Below are 16,787 nucleotides of genomic sequence, written 5' to 3' on the forward strand. Positions count from 1 at the left end.
GTGGTTAAAGAGGGGTCATCAGCGATGCAGAAAGGAGGGATGAGTTCAGTGTCCCCTCCGCCGCTATGAGCTGTCTGCCCACAGGAGATCACAGTGTCTTCATTCATGTATTTCCGCCACCTGAAATGCCGCCTCCCTCCTTTAAAAGCCACGCTGAAATCCAATCTCTTTTCTGAAACCCTCTGAGAACTCTATTCAGGAATCTCCTTCTTCTCTCCCTGTACTATCTCACCCATTAACCACTTTCTCTACCATTCATCTAGCTCTTCAGCATCCTCTGATGCCTATTATTTATCTCGAAATATGCCTACATTTTATTTTGCTGACTCATTCACATGCTCTTTGAGGACAAGGAACTCTGGCTTATGCTCTTTCCATCCCGGAAGCAACCTTTTTCAAAGTGTCATCCTTGTATCATTAGAACCGCCTGGGTGTTTGATCAACCTCTGGCTTCAGAGATCCTGCCGCTGTATGGAGGGAGGGCCCAGGAAGTTGCGTTTTTAACGTGCTGCCTAGATGACTTTCATGTGCTCTAAAGACTGAGGACGACTGTATTCAAGGACTATATATAAGAAACAGGAGAGTGCTGTAAACATAATCAGTACCAAGAAGTGTTTGTTGAATATGTAAAGGCACACCAAAACCCTACACTAAGCCAAACCAAAACAAAAGCAAGCAGACAAACCAAACCCTCCCAAAAAAGGTGTAAAATTAAAGGCATTAGGCTTAATTTTACGTCTATAAGCTTAATTACAATGCAATTACCTTTTCACGAAGTTGACTGAACATGAACTTTATTTCAAAGAAAATGCTTATTTTCTAGTCTAGTCTAGGTTGCTGAACAGGGCAAACCATCTTTCCTAAACTCCTAATTAGGAGGTCACATGGCCACCTCCTTTTTCCCTCTCTGCCCTTCCTTCCCTATTGACTTCCCCCAAGAATTTTTTCCTTGGCTTTCCTTCTTGTCTACTGCTCCTTCCCTGCTTTTTGTCTAAGAAATGGATTACTTTTTACCCATTTCACTGTGACTCACAAGATCAAGATAAGGAGAGAGCAGGCATAGAGAGCAGGGCCCCACAATTTTATATAGTACCTTATTCAGATCAGAACAGGACCCCCTTCCTGTGCCAGGAAGCATGAATTGGCAAAAGAAGGACAAACTGTACCCTTGCACAGTTAGCAACCTGTGGAACTGTGCATGGCAGTTTGTCAGAAAAGGGGGAGGAAAATATCTGAGCCTACTATTCTTGCTCCCACATTTTCCTGAAGATCACTTTTCTGGATCTCTATTTTTATCCGACTTTAATTTTTTTTTTTTAACTCGGGTCCAGGTGCTACTGAGTAATAAGGAAAGTGCCAAGCATTGTTCATTTGAATGAACAAAGGGAAAAGAATTAACACATTGGGAAAAGTGAAATAAAGAACTCTGGAATTATGAGGGAGACTGAGGAATTCTCACTTCTGGAGATGTTTTGAAATAATACAGGGAAATGATGTGTTTTTGGTAGTTTATGGTTGATCTGAGCAAGGTAGCCTCCTGGGACCCCTTCTTCTCCATGAAGGCACTTTCCCTACAATGTGAGGCTTCTGGTCCCTGCCTCAACTGTCATTTCTGCTGGAGCCCTGAGGCCTTGAAGGCCCCTTTCGGAACCACAACCTGAGCTCTGATGTCCCTGCTTCTCAGGGCCTGAGTGGCCTCCTTTAGCAGAAAGCTGGTGGCAGGAGCAACAGCAGCAGGCCCTCAGTCATGTCTGGAAAATATATAAAAGCATCTTCCTAAAGTCATGTAGATTTCTCAGGATACAAATTTGATCAGGACACCATACCTAGTCTAGGAGGTATCTCATAAACCACAGGGACCCCACGTTCCCCTTTGTTATTCTAACGCTTACAGGGCCTTGCAAAGAAACTTCTCTGCAAAAATGCTTATTGAGTAAAGGAGTTGAATTCCTCTTCTGATTCTGCCTCCAAAAGTCCTTTTGTGTTTGGCTTCTGGAGAACATTTCCTTCCTTGTGTCATTTGTCATCCCTCAACCCTTGATTATGGTTTTCGGGGCCCTAGGCCCTGGACCTCAAGGTGTCATTTCAAGGTCAGATGGAGCCACACCCTGGGTGGCTGTGGTTCTAAGCCCCGTGACCTTTGCCCCCTGGTATACTCCCTTGATTATGTGACTTACGTGGCAAAAGGGACCCTGCAGATATGATGATGGGAGATTATCTGGGTGGCCTAACCTAATCACAAGCCTTTAAAAACAGAGATTTCTCCTGCTCAGAGCAGAAGAAAAGTCAGAGATTCCAGACCTAAAACGGATTTGATAAGAGGAAGATTCTTTCTGGCTTTGGGGTCAGCGGGCAAAGACATGAGAACAGATGCTAGAAGCGGGGAACAGTCTCTGCAGGGAGAACAGGGACCTTAGTCCTACAACCACAAGCAACCAAATTCGGCCAACCACTTAAAGCGCCTGGAAGCAGATTCCTCCCCAGAGCCTCCAGGTGGGAGCCCAGCCTGATTGACTCCTGGGCTGCAGCCTTGGGAGGCAACCCAGTGGAGCCTGCCCAGACTTTTGACCTGGAGAACTGTGAGGTAATAAACGGGTGTTGTTTGAAGCTGTGAAACTCATGGTCATTTGTCACACAGCAAGAGGAAGTGATGCCAGCAGCTCCCTGGGCGTGTCTGGAGCAGGGCTCCCCATGCCTTCCGACTCTAGTCCAATCACTTCTCTTCTTGGAGAGATAAAGAATGGGCATTTGTAGACCCCAAACAAACTCCAGCTCTGGTTCATATTATTGTTGTCCTTGTTCACTGACCCGTTCAACCAGCTGCTTCATCCTCTCCCCTATTAGCGCTGCCCTTCCCGATCCCGCACATCCGTCAAATCTTCCTTTCTGCCCTCTGTCTAGCAGGGCTTTATGGTAAAAGCCTCTATGCTCCAGCTAATCCTTTATGAACTCAGCGCTCGGCTTCAACATAAGCACTTAGAAATACAAATACAGACCTTGGAGTTCTACACACAGATCTGGAGGGATCAGTGGGTGTGCCTTTAAGAATTAGATTATGTGACTTGCATAAAATGAACTTGACAGAAATGAATCAAATTAAGACCCCCGACATACAAACAGGGTGGCTCAGACTTGAGCATGTGGGACGAAGACAGCCACAATCCTGGATGCTTTTATTCAGACTTGAGATAACTATCTGAGATAGAAACTCCACGTCTAAGGTTTGGAGCTTCACCCGCACTATGCCGTGCTCAGCGTAACAGCACTCTAGAATCTAGTTCTCTTCACACTTCATCCCTCCTTTTTGAAATCTTACTTCCCTTGTGTTTAAATTGAAAGAACCCATCAAACAAAGCTGCTGGTATTTCGAAGAGAGAGAGAGGAGACAATTTTCAAGTGCCTTGTTTGATCCTCTATCATAACTAAACCCCCCCTTTCTCCTGAAGCAATTTGGCTCAGTCCTCTTTTTAGGGTTTACTGTATTCTGCCTTGAATTCTAAGTGGCTGCTTATACATGCTCCCACCCTTAGCTTCCTCCAGCTTCTCGGGGGCAGGGGCCATGTCCCCTTTATCTTTATATCTCCCCGGGCTGCGCACGGAGCGTTCAGAGTGAACTTCTAGTTCACTGCTAGTGAGCACTGCTTGGATTTATAGTGGAGCTCTGCCTTGCTGTCAGGTTTCAGGTAGGGGCTTAACATCCCTTGATCCAGGGAAATAAGAGCCAGGCGGCAGCTGCACTCAGCGCACTCCTGGAGTCCCCTCACAGGAGTGACGGGCTGGTGGGAGGTGACGGTCCCACAGCCCCAGGAGGCTGAAAAGAACACCTCGAGGATGGAGGCTCCAGATGGAGAGGAGGGCGTGCCAACCTCACTTCCCGCCCCTCGGCCCACAGCAGCAAGCAAGGTTGCTCTCTAATTTGATCTTTCCTCTGCCTTGGCCAAGGCCAAGTGCATTCCCTGTAGAGCAAACGTGAAACAATGCAGTTGCTGTTTCAAAAGCAGAAAAAGAGAGTGGTGGTGGGAAAATGTGAGGAAAGTATTTTTCTTGATTTATTTTTTTAAAATCTACATTATGGGAGAAGTAGTCATGAAGATAAATATAATATGCAGTAAACTCTGAACTGTGAAGGAAAAACATTTTCTATTGTCCTTTAAAATCTTTGACAGCATTGCAAATCAACTCTACTTCAATTTTAAAAAATGATACTGACAAAAAATATGACAAAAATGATACTGTCAAAAATTATGTTAAAAGATGTTTGCATATTAAACTACTTATATTTAAAAAAAAAAAAAACAAACCAACTTCCATACTTTAATCATTCAGTCCCATAGCAAACTTTGCATACACCCTGACCAGGACATGCTTTGCTTTGTGCGACTCCTGTACCTGCTTGATCTTTGGACCAGAGGGTCTCCAGGGCAGGGACCTCTCAGTCCGCCTTCAGATCCCCGGTGCCTAGCACAGTGCCTGGAGGACAGCCAGAGCTCAGGAAGTGGTGGTTGGCCAGCCAGGGAGAGTGAACTGGGGCAACAGAAGCAGAAAGGCTAGGGCAGAGCCTCAGGGGGTGGGGCAGGGCATGCTTCCCGGAGAAGGGTGATGAGCACAAATGTGACAGAAAGGCCAAGTCACCTCACCCAGAAAAGGAGCCAAGGGATTTGGAAATTAGGAGGCTACTGGTAACCTAGGGGGTATTTTGGGGAGAAGGCAGATTGTGGTTGGGTGAAAAGTAAATGGGAGAAACACTCACTACTGGGCACAAATAAACATGTTTTGGAAAATTCATCTGAATGTACATTCTTGCATGACCAGTGAAATAAACTGCAGAATACTATGCAGCAGCTAAAACAATAAAGTAGATTCATATCAGGGTTTCTCAACCTTGGCATTACTGATATTTGGGGTGGGATGTCCTGCATCGCTGGTCTCTACCTACTAGATGTCAGTTGTACCTGAAGTCAGGTTGTGACCATCAAAAATGTCTTTAGAAATGGACCCCAGCTGAAAACCACTGCTTTATATGTCCTGACCTAAAAAGATCTGCAAGGTAGATCATTGAGTTAAAACAAACAAACAAAAAAGAAAAAAAAATGCCGAAAAACAAAACAGTATGGCAAAAAAGTACATTTTATGGTAGCATTTATGCCCCAAAAGTATTTTATATACACACGTACATCCATAAATCCATATTACATAAGTACATCTACAGTGGTCTAAAAGGACAAAACTGCTAACAGTGGTCATCTCTGGGGAGGGGACTGGAGCTGGGGGTCATAGTGAATTTTGGCTTTACTGGTACAGCCTGTGGTTTTTTTGGGGGGGGGTAATTAGGTTATTTATTGTTTTAATGGAGGTACTGGGGATTGAACCCAGGATCTTGAGCATGCTAAGTGTGGTCTATCACTGAGCTATACCCCTCCCTGCTTGTATTTTTTTAAAACATGAAAACGGAAATATACTTGGTGTTAAAATTATATAGTTTGTAAATAAATGGAAATTGACAATATGGAGAAAGCACATGTAAGTCACTCCTTGACAAATTTAGAGATGAAGAAAAAGATGGCCAGGATAAAGCTGAATTAAAGAAAGGAATTTTTAGGATGTGAGAAAACTGAGCACTGCTAAATTCAGTCAACTTACAATTTTGTATAAAGCGTTATGAAGGGGGGGGGTGAGTAACTTCTAGAATGCTTCCACTTATTAGCTCAAGATTTCAACAATGCTTTGCCAGCAATGACTTTCCCACTCCAGTTAAATTTGCACGAAATGACAGAATTTCTCTTTCTGTTTTTCCACCGCATGTTTCTTTAATTTGTGTTTCTTTGGTGTGTGTACAGCTTTCTGTAACTGAAGTGCTGATGCCATTATGGAAACGGTCACTCTTCAGAGTTGGGAAGACCTGGACTAAGAGCTGACTGTGACTTGTGTTTGGTCTGGCATGGCTGGCTACACTGCAGGAGTGTGTTTGTTTTTCATTAATTTGTTTGTCAGTTTTCTCCATGATCTATGGAACATTTATTTCCCCTGAAGCAAATGTCAGAGGTTTCTCTTGGTTCTGCCGGGGTAACGAATTGTTGAGAAAAAGAAATTTTTCTTATGTGCTATTTGATTGTGGAAGAAGACATTTTGTGACCTTTTGCTATTCTACAGTGATAATGAATTTCCTGACAAACGTGGAAACTTTGGGCTTCTTTATTAAAATAATAAGGTTTGAGGAATAACTTTGACCTGGACCTTTGTAGAATTAATCAAATACAGATTTGGGAAAAATTGATGAGTTTGGTCTTTACCGAGCCACTCTAATTTATTCCTGTCACTGAGGCAGTACACAGATCTATACCACATAAAAACATCAAACAACTACAGACACAAGTTCCAGAACAGAGATTTAGACATGTTTGGTGGGAGAGGGTGCAGGCTCCAGGACTTTTCACCTGATCGCAGGGTTGCTTTGCTTCCTGTCTCTCTCTCTCTTTTTTTTTTTTTTTTTTTTGGTGAATTGCAAAAGTAACAGTGTATACTTGCAAAAAAAAAAGTGGGCTTTACTGAACAGAATGAAAAAGATAATAAAAATCATCTATAATTGCATTCTCCAAAGCGAATGGACCATCATAACATTTTGGTGTATTCCTTCTAATCTTGTTCTGATGCCTGTATTTCTGTATATAATTGAGATGATACTGAATATAAAATTCTATATTTTATTTTTAAATTAAATAACGCATGTAATGTTTTGTTTCTAATCTCTATACAGTTTAAAGGAAAACTCTCCTGAATCCTCTTAGGATGTTCCAAACCAAGGCATCAATTCATGGGGAAAAAAAAGAATAGGTTTTCTTCTTTCCAACATTATACGAACAACAAATTCTACCATTTTCCCTCTAAATGTGGCAAGTGACTAGATATTTTTCTCAGATGCTCTGAAATTGGAGACATGTTTATGCTTTTATTTTTGAGAGGTGAGAAGAGAAAAGAAGCTTTCTGAGTCCAGGATGCATGATGAACTCACACAGGGTCACTGGGTGAGGATACTCCGTGTTCCTCGGAGACAGAGAGACAGAGAAACAGGTGTCCCGGTTCTTGCTTTGACCAGCCAGATGGGTGCATGTACGTCAAAACCCACCCCAGAGTAACCTCTCAGTCATTTACAAAGGCATGAACCTGGGGAGTTTCCCTACTTTTCACACAGAAGTAGCTCTGTTAGTCACCTAGTGTCTCCACGCATTCTCTCTGGGGATTCATCGGAGTTGGCTTATATTCATCCCCAATACTCTGCGAGATCAGAGGAGGTACCTGAAAGGAGTCAGAGCCCACAACCCAAGCAGCCTCTCAGAGAATTTGGGGAGAAGTCTGAGGAAGTTGGCTACCTCATTCTTGACTTGGGAACCACTTCCTGGGTGGTAAATGCTCAGTTCACCACCATTTTTTGGAAGTTTGGGTTTTCTTTCTGAATGGTGGCAGAATGAGAACATCAGGAACAAAAGGAAAAAGAAGCCAAACTTCTGAAATAAGCTCTAAACTCTTCACTCCTCACTGGCTGGAATATATTTTGATTTTTTTTTTAACCAAACACTAGATTACTTTAGGATCAGAAAACAATTTGGCATTTGGACAATGAGAGAGACAGTGTAAACTGCTATCCAACTGGCCTTAATAGTAACTTGGGTGGAAATTTATCAAGACCTGTAAAACAGTTCTCAGATTTAAGGTCTTGTATCTCTGTCTTCAATTGCATATCTCACAAAAATATTTATTTAGTGTTAAATCAAATATTTATGCATATATTTTAAATTGTAAACCTTGAGCTTCAAATCAAATGTAAGTCCTTCTAGACTAGAAACTGGCTACTCAAAGTACAGAGAATCAGCAGCATTGGCACCACCCGAGCGCTTGTTAGAAATCCTGAATTCAGGCCCCGGCCCAACCCAACTGAATTAAGTGATCCCTGTGCTCATTCAAGTTAGTGAAATACTGGTTTAGAGGCGGGTGACAGACAAGACTTTTGGAATGCAAGTGTTTCACCTGGTGTCACAGGGGTTTGTCGGCAGTGCAGGAAAGTTGTTAGTACTGTTCACAGACTGCTTTTTTCTCCCCCAATAACAGCCTAATTTCTAGGATTATCTTTTCATCACCACCTCATCGATGGTCAGAAGCTGCCCCTGACTGTTGAGAGAGACTATAGCTCGGGTAACTATCAGTGATTTTCTGAGGTGGGGAAACAATACCAGGATTATTATCCTCTTAATGTGGGGTCAGGTTAAGATAGAGAAAAGAGGGTGACTGGTGTGAGGCTGGAGTTCTGCACTGATGAGACAGTGCCCTTCGACAGACATGATTAGGAACTCTAAGGAGTGTTTTTTTTTCTCACTTGCTCACTTCTACTTCTAGAAATAAAGCAGCCTACGTGCAATATGTGTTTTCTAGAGGGCTTAGAAATAGTCCCAAGGTCACAAATGTGTTTGGTTTAGCAGCTAAGGGAATTTAAATTCAAACCCAGTTGGTTTTTAACTCAGCTTACACACCAAAACTTGATGAAGTGCCATCACGTTATCTAAAAGAAAGCAGATACTGCGCAATGGAGGAGCTGATGTCATCCTTGGAACTGCCAAACCATCAACAATTTGGAAAGTGAATTTTTTTTAAGGGAAAATACAAAATTATGAAAATATGGAATTCTTGATTTGGTACATGCTCTTCCAAGTGTCTGGTGATTTATGTACATCTCTTTCCATTTTTTTCTAATTTGGTTTCCACTGCCAATATTTTCACTCTAAACGAATGTATACTCATTTGAGCTCAATGCAGGAAATATGCCACCCTTTATAATTTGTGGAGCGGGTAGGAAAAAATAACTTCATATAAATTTGAAAATACAGTTCAAAAAGGGAAAGGTTTAGATTTTTTTCAGTCTCTAACATTAAAATTTTTAAGCATTAGTTATTAACAGTTAGAAATCAGGTACTATATTCTAACCTGTCCAGGAAATGACCAAAATCCAACCTTCAACTTTCTTTAAATGAAATCTATATCCTACAAATAATTCTTACATCTCAAGCAAAAGATTATAAGGCAAGGTGGTACTTGAGCTGAGTTTCCTTCTCTTTCCTCTTTAATTCTTAAAAATATGGACTGCGTCACAAATTTGCATGTCATCCTTGTGCAGCGGTCATGCTAATCTCCATATTGTCCCAATTTTAGTATATGTGTTGCCGAAGTGAGCACTCCTCTTTTACTCTTATTTTCTCTTCTGAGAAAGGAGCTAAAAGTCATAGAAGTACCAAATTATCTTCTGGAAGGAGTTTTTACAAAATGATATAAAAGACAGGTTCTGAAATGAGTTTTTATAAGTGGTCAAAATAATTGGGACTTCCTGCCTAAGTCACTCTAGATCACACTAGTGTCAGACTCTCACTTGCTACCCACTGAGCCAAACCTAAGTTTTTTGTCTTACTTGATGAACAGAAAGTAGCTGTTACAAATCAAGTGCCTCTGACATCTGTCCAATCTCTTTTTAAAAGATCTGTTAAAGCCTCTCCCAAGTCTTTCCTTTTTTCCATTTCTCTTTAAATAAAGGAAGACATTTATTTGAAAAGTGCTTTTTGCTGTGCCACGGCTCCAGATGCTTGAGTACAGTGATCAATACAAAAGACAAAAACGTCTGCCCTCACGGAGCTTAGATTTTAATGAGAGAAGAAGATGATAAACAGATAAGAATTGAAAACATAATTATGCCAGATGTGATATGCACTCTAAAGAAAAAAAGCTGGTATGGGGGACGGGGTGGGCGGGTGCCTAGATAGCGTCTAGAACACAGTGCACTGTCAACATTCTTTTCTTTATTTCCTTCCATGTGAGTTTTCACAATTCTCTTTCTTAATCATGTGTGTACCCTGTTCAAAACTGCTTATATGGACACAGCACAGAAAGGGGGCAACTAGCACAGGTATCTAACACCCCTCACATTTGAAAGGGAGGCGCTAAAGCTGACTGAAAGCTCCTTTCCTGAGAAAACTGTAGGGCACCCAGGGAGCTAAGAGTCACACTAGACACTTTAACAAACATTCCTAATTTGGAAATCAGGGCAGGTCATGTGGCAGAAAGGAAGCCTCCAAGTGAGAACCCCTTTCATGACTATGAGTCAAGAGTATTAGAAATCACCTATGCCAGGAAGCAGAAGAGCATCTCTAGCACACTCAACAGGAAGACTGGAAGATTGCATGCAAGGGGGCCATCTTAATCCGGGGTACAGCAGCACCAGGAAAGGAACTGGACAGAGTCACCTGCATACCGGAGCAGGACCTGGGCTGATGAGAAATGACCATAAAACTGGCACCACATCAATGGCTCCATCAAATACAAAAAGACCACCTAGAGATTATTTTCCCTTATCAGGATGGCTCACCGCACGACACCACTTCTCCTCATTTATAAGCTATTAGATCACTGAACCAGCTCAATGTAACTCATATAAACCAGTCCTCCTGCTCTTGTAGTAGAGATTATTCTAACAGCATGCAGAGATAAAACCCAAAGATAATCCATCCCTGCCATGTTTAGCAAAAAACAGCTAATTTATACTCAGTAACAAAACATGGAACATACTAAGACATGCAGAAATTTGAAAATATTTCACAACATAAAAGGAGGAGATGAGCATATCATTGTGGAGGGAGAGGCAGAGTACATCTGAAAACTAGTTACTGAAGAAAAAGAGGAAACTGTCAGCATCAACTCTGTGTACTAAATACAGTCAAGTGAAATATTAAATCTGTGAAAGAAGATGCAAAAGATACAATGATAAGTTTAGTAATTTTTTTTAATAAAAAGAACTGAAAAGCCTACAGAAAGGCAGTGAGGAGAGGTAAGTGCTGTACTACCTTTTGAAATGCCATTGGAAGCAAGTGAGATCTGCAAAAAAAAAAAAATTAGCAAAATGGAACTCACCCCAGACTGCAGGTGAAAAGGGCAAAGAAATAAAAATGAGAAGTGAAAGAACACATATATGAAGGAGAAAGGCTAGCCAACATACATGTAAGTGGTGTTTAAAAGACCAGAGTACATTTAACAGAGATAAAAATCCAAACATACAGCAGCTTAAAACCTTCCTGGGATTAAAAGAAAAATAAACTTGAATTGTTTAGTGATCACTGTGTACCAGGAAAAACTGGTGAAATAAGTCCAAAATATGCAGATGATATAAGTGTTTTTAACTATCAGTACCAAAGACAGAATACTATAATTATCTAGGCAGAGGGAGAAAAACTGGATACCTGCAAAGCAAGGCTATCAGGCTGTACTGAGATAACAATGGATGTCAGAGACCGTAAGCAGTGTCTACAGAATCGTGGAGGCAAAAATTGTGACCTTGGGATGATTTACCCAACAAAGTTGTCATTATGTGTGAAAGTAACAGAAAGACAGATTCTCAAATATGCAAGGCCACAGAAAGCATACTACCCATGAATTTTCCATGGAAAGAAGATAATTCAAAGATATACCTAAGTCAACCTAAAAAAGAATCAAAATAAAATTTCTATTTCAAAATAAAATTAGTTATAGTAAAAGGACGTAAGCATTGAAATCTATAAGAAATTTACATAAAATTAAATCTGTTCCTCACTCCAGCACCCTGAGATCACTTCTTTAGTAAACGGACTACATGCAACTTTGTCTCATGTTCTGCTTTTTGTGAACCAAGACAGCGAACAAGAATGAGTAATTTAATACATGATGCTGAAAATATTAACTAAAAAAACACTTTAGTTCTCTAACTGATACCTCATAGTAAGCATTCATTTCTGGCAGTGTGTTGAACTAGAAATCTCAATAGATCCTCTCTCCAAAAGCAACAAAATTAGCTATATAAGTTTATTTTTAAAAGAAAAAATTTTCAAATGCATTGTTGATAATGTTAAGAAGTTAACCTTGAAAATTATAAGGTGGGGACTGCCCCTCCCAACCAAGTAGGAGAAATGGGAACAGCAGTCGAAAGGTACAAATTTCCACTTGTAAGATTAAAAAGTTCTGGAGACCTAAAGTAGAGCATCGTGAATATAGTTAACAACCCTGTACTGTATACTTGAACGTTACTGAGAGAGTGATCATAAGTGCTTTTACCACCACCAAAAAAAAGAAAAGAAAAGAAAAGAAAAAGGTAACCATGTGTGGTAATGGATGTGTTAACAAACCTTATTGTAGTAATCATTTTGCAATATAAACATATATCAATCAAATAATCACACTGTTCACCTTGAACTTACATAATGTTATATGTCAAATATATCTCAATAAAGCTTGGGAAAAAAAGACAAATATCTCTAGTTCACAGAAACTCTTCCAGAGGACACAAAAAAGGGAGTGCTATTCAAGTTATTTTATGAAAACAGCATAATCTTGACCAAAACCTTACAGAGACAATATAAGAAATCATAATTACCAAATACTCTTATACATACATATGAATGCTTATACATACATAAAAATGCTGAATTAAATATTAGCAAATTGGATCTAGCAATGCTTAAATTGAGTGTATCTTAAAAATGCAAATCTGTTTAAAATCAGAAAATTAACAAATCAAAGGAGAAAACTGTATGATCTCATTCATAAAGGCAGAAAAAAACAAGCACCTATTCATGATTTTTAAAATTCTACAAACTAGGAATACAAGGAGGTTTTCTTACTCTGATATAGAGTGTAAAAAATCTACAATAAACGTTATGCTTAATGGTAAAACTGAAAGCTTTCCCTCTGAGATTAGGAATGAAACAAGGATGCCTGATTTCACTACTTTTATTCAGTACTGAGTAAGAACAGTACAATAAGACAAGAAAAAGTAAAAGATATAGGATGGGAAAGGAACAAATTGTCATTATTTACAGATAAGTTCCTTATTGATATACAAACCCAACAAATTATTAGACTTGAAGACAGAGTTGAACATCATTAGTTGGATATAAGAGCAAATGTCAACTGAATATCCAAAAGTCAACTGAACTCCTCTATACTAACAATGAACAGAATTCAAAAAGAAAAAGGGACCATTTATAATAGCCACAAAACCATGAGGTACCTAGAAACAAATCTGGTAAAAAAAAAATCTCGAAAATTGTAATACTTTACAAGGAGTCATTAGCAAAGATATCATCAAAGGAGAGATACACAGTGTTCATGGAGGAGACTTAATGTTGGTACAAAAGACAACACTCCAACTGATCTACAGATTCAGTGCAATTTCAGTCAAAATCTCAAGATAGTGGGCATAAGAATAACAATTTTGCTATTTTTAAACTATAAACTTATTTTGCATTTATTCTATACCTAAAACATATTTTTTGAAGGACTAGATGTAAAAGATGAAACATTTGTAGGATTGGAAAAAAATATAAGTGAATATTTGAACTCAGGAAGAATTTTAAGAAATATATAAACAGTGGAAGAATTCTACAAAGTAAAAAATTTTAATTTTTAAATTTAAAAGATATTGTAAATAAAATTAAAAGAAAAATATTTGCTATGCAATAGCAAAGAACAAATATTTTAATATATTAAAAGTTCTTAAAAATTGATAAAGAAAAATCCTTTTTTCTTAACATGAGAAAAAGACAGGTACTAGTCATTATGGCCTCTAAATAGCCAATTAACATGAAAAGTGACCTAGGCTCAGCAGTAATCAAAGAAATCCAAATGAAAATGTCCATTATTTTATTTACAAAACTGGAAAATTTTTAAAAAAACTCTAATATACCCTATAGCCAAGATTCTGAGGAATAAGCATTCTCATACAGTGATGGCAGAACCGTATCAACTCATACAACATTTCAGGGAAGCAAATGGGCCATATATGTCAAAGAATCTTCAAAATATTTATGCCCTTTGACCCAGGAATTTTGCTTTTAGACATTATCCTTCCAAAACAATAGATGGTCCTTGCAGCTTTATTCATATTAATGAAAAATTGAAAATATCCTAACAAATGCAAAGATGAGACAATGGTTAAGTAAAGAACTTCCACATGTTAGAGCAGTCCATAGAATACCATGTTGTGCAGCCATTAAGAAAATTGTTACACAAAAACGTTAAAAATAAAATATTGCTACACTTAGTTATGCTAAAAAATTAGGTAATGAAATAATATATCAGATGATCTGCCTTCTGTAAGAATGTGTGCATATTTTATGTCAGTCAATGAGTAGAGGGTCAGGAGAGAGAGAGAGAGAGAACAGAAAAGCACGCCAAATATTAACAATGCTTACTTCTAGGTGGCAGGATGGTAGAACTAAGTGATTTTTATCTTTATCTCGGAGCTTTTCTGTATTTTTCAAAATTTCTACACAAAACCCTCCCATGTATTACCCGTACAAAACAGGGAGCTTCCCACTGTGAGCAGGATCAAGCCTAATCTCCTTTGTCTGACAAACTATCCGAATTTATCTTTCCTGTCTCCTCTTTCCCACCTTCCCTTTATCCCAGGAACAGATTTACCCACATGCCCTTTTACTCATACACATCTATATCCCGGGATTGCCTTTTCCGTCTCAGGAACTCTTACTTCCAAGGACAAAGCAAGGCTCCCTTCCCTTTGTGAACCAGCCTGTGTGGTTCAGCCCTCCTTCTTTCTCAAAGCCGCTCTCAGACTCGAGGGCAATGATCTGGCAATCAATCAAGAACAACCTGTAATAGCTCTACCACTATTGCCTTCAACTGTTATTTGATTTTCTTTTAACTTTTTGTATGTTTTTGTTCTTTTCTCCAACTACGTTATAAGTTACACTTTGTATTTTTCATAAAGTCTAGTGCAACAGAGAAGTTGTCTGTGGTAGGAAGAAGAATGGCTCCCCAAAGATGTCACCTGTGAACAAGGGACTAGGACCCGTGAATACATGAGGTTAGGTTGCAAAGGGGAATTCATGCTGCAGATGGGGTTAAGATTGCTTATCAACTGACCTTAAAAGGGGGAGATTATCCTGGATTATCAAGTGGGGACTAATGAAATCACAAGAGTCCTTAAAAAGTGGAAGAGCGATGGAAGAGGTCAGAGGAGGGATGTGATGGTGGAACCAAGGTCGTAGTGATGCACTATGAGAAGGCTCCCCTCCATTGCTGGCTTCCAAGACGGAGGAAGGAGGCCACGTGCCCAGCAAGGTGGGCAGCCTCTCGAAGCTGGAAAGGGCAAGGAAATGGATTCCCCCCCTAGAGCCTCCAGAAAGGAACGCTGCCCTCCTGGATTTTTGCCCAGTGGGACCCACATCAGACTTTTAACCTACAGAAGATAAATTTCCGTTGTTTTAAGTCACTAAGTTTATAATAGTTTGGTCTAGCACCAATTGAAAATTAGTACAATGTTAAATATTAATTTCATTCATTCAAGAAAGATAAAGCCAAGGTTGTTGAAGTCGCAAATTTAAAACTGTACTTTTTGAGGAAGTCTATCCTAATCACCCCCAAATGCCTCTCAGTATTTATTTCTCCTCAGTGCCTATGTACTCGATGGATATTGCTTATCATTTGTTGCTACTTTATAACTGTGTTAATATCATTTCCTGGGCATGTATTTTTCCTCCGATTCAAAAGGCTCTTCAGAAGTAGGAGCCATATATTCATTCCCTAGGTATTTGCTGCCAGAGGTAACAGGCTTCATTCTATAAATGCCTGATCACTAACATCTTAGATTATGGGTTACTTGAGGCAGACTATGTGCTTGGCTTTCTACAGCTCACTTCTCAGAAATGTTTTTAAAACTTTCATTTCAGCTTTACATGTAAGCACCTTAAAAGCCTCTAAAAAATCTGACCTGATTAGTAAATATTTAGAAAGTGGACTTACTACACTTTAATTCCATTGGATACTACACTTTTATTCCATTGGTCCCAAACAATTTAGTAAGGTTTTATGTTTTTCCAGAATTTTATGTTTGACAATTTCAAGAATGGTATATATCTTCATCCACACAGATGCTAAGACTGGGGAGTTGAGGTAGGAAGATGTCTGGTCTGGACTGGGGAGAAAGGAGAGTCTGGACATCCCCCTATCTTGGGTACAAAGAGGCCTCACAGCTGCTGAATCTGAAAGCGACTATTTGGAGCGCAGTCTGTTTTGGTGTCGAGTATCAAAATTAGCACAGACACTTAAATAAGCTAGAATCACCAGGGTACTCTTGGAAGCCATTGCTACAATTTCTAGGCTCTACCAGAATTAAAGAAAAGTAAGCAAATAAATTAGAGGCCAGTTGGAAATGAGAGGATTTGGCATCTTCATAACCCTGGGGAAAAAAAGAAAAGCTGACGTGTAAATGGGGTTCTGGGCAAGTAACCACATGGCCGGATGCCCTTCTCCCAGAGGCGGGCCCAGCCCAAGCCCCTCAAGTCAATTGCTTTTATCTGGCCGCTAGAAGCCTTCAAAAAGGTGCTTACCCTGGTTTCTCCAAACATAAAACTGGGGCAGTGGGATTTGCCGTTTCTGTGTAGTCTAGGCCTGTGGTGAGGATTAATTAGTGTTTTTAAAGTGCTGTGGGTTTGGTTTGGTTTATTTATTTTCTCAGGATGAAAGCCAGCGCGCCAGCACCAAGTGTTAACAGCGAAGGCTTGATGTATGTTACTTGAGATGCATTGTGTGAAGTGGGGTGGATGGGAAACGAGGCTTGTGGGACTGCCTCCGGCGTCCAAAGGGCCACGTTTCCAAACACACTTTAGTGCTCCCTGAAGGGAAGGAGGCAGAAGAAAAGCCTTTGGAAATTAAAAAAGGAGAAAAGTTACCTGTATTTAGACTCTGTGATCGAGGCCATGTAC

At 39.8% G+C, this 16,787-nt stretch overlaps 1 protein-coding gene and 1 non-coding gene across 2 annotated transcripts in view; both read right to left on the bottom strand.

Annotated features, from left to right (window-relative positions):
• The window catches only part of ARSB (arylsulfatase B), a 141,677-nt gene that overhangs the window by 34,296 nt on the left and 90,594 nt on the right, over positions 1 to 16,787 (bottom strand). The gene's annotated exons all lie outside the window — the stretch shown is intronic.
• Positions 9,119 to 9,222, bottom strand: LOC116152431 (U6 spliceosomal RNA). The gene has a single exon (XR_004136062.1). It is a non-coding gene; the product is annotated as a U6 spliceosomal RNA (small nuclear RNA).

Source organism: Camelus dromedarius, chromosome 3 (assembly GCF_036321535.1).
Source record: "Camelus dromedarius isolate mCamDro1 chromosome 3, mCamDro1.pat, whole genome shotgun sequence".
Lineage (NCBI taxonomy): Eukaryota > Metazoa > Chordata > Mammalia > Artiodactyla > Camelidae > Camelus > Camelus dromedarius.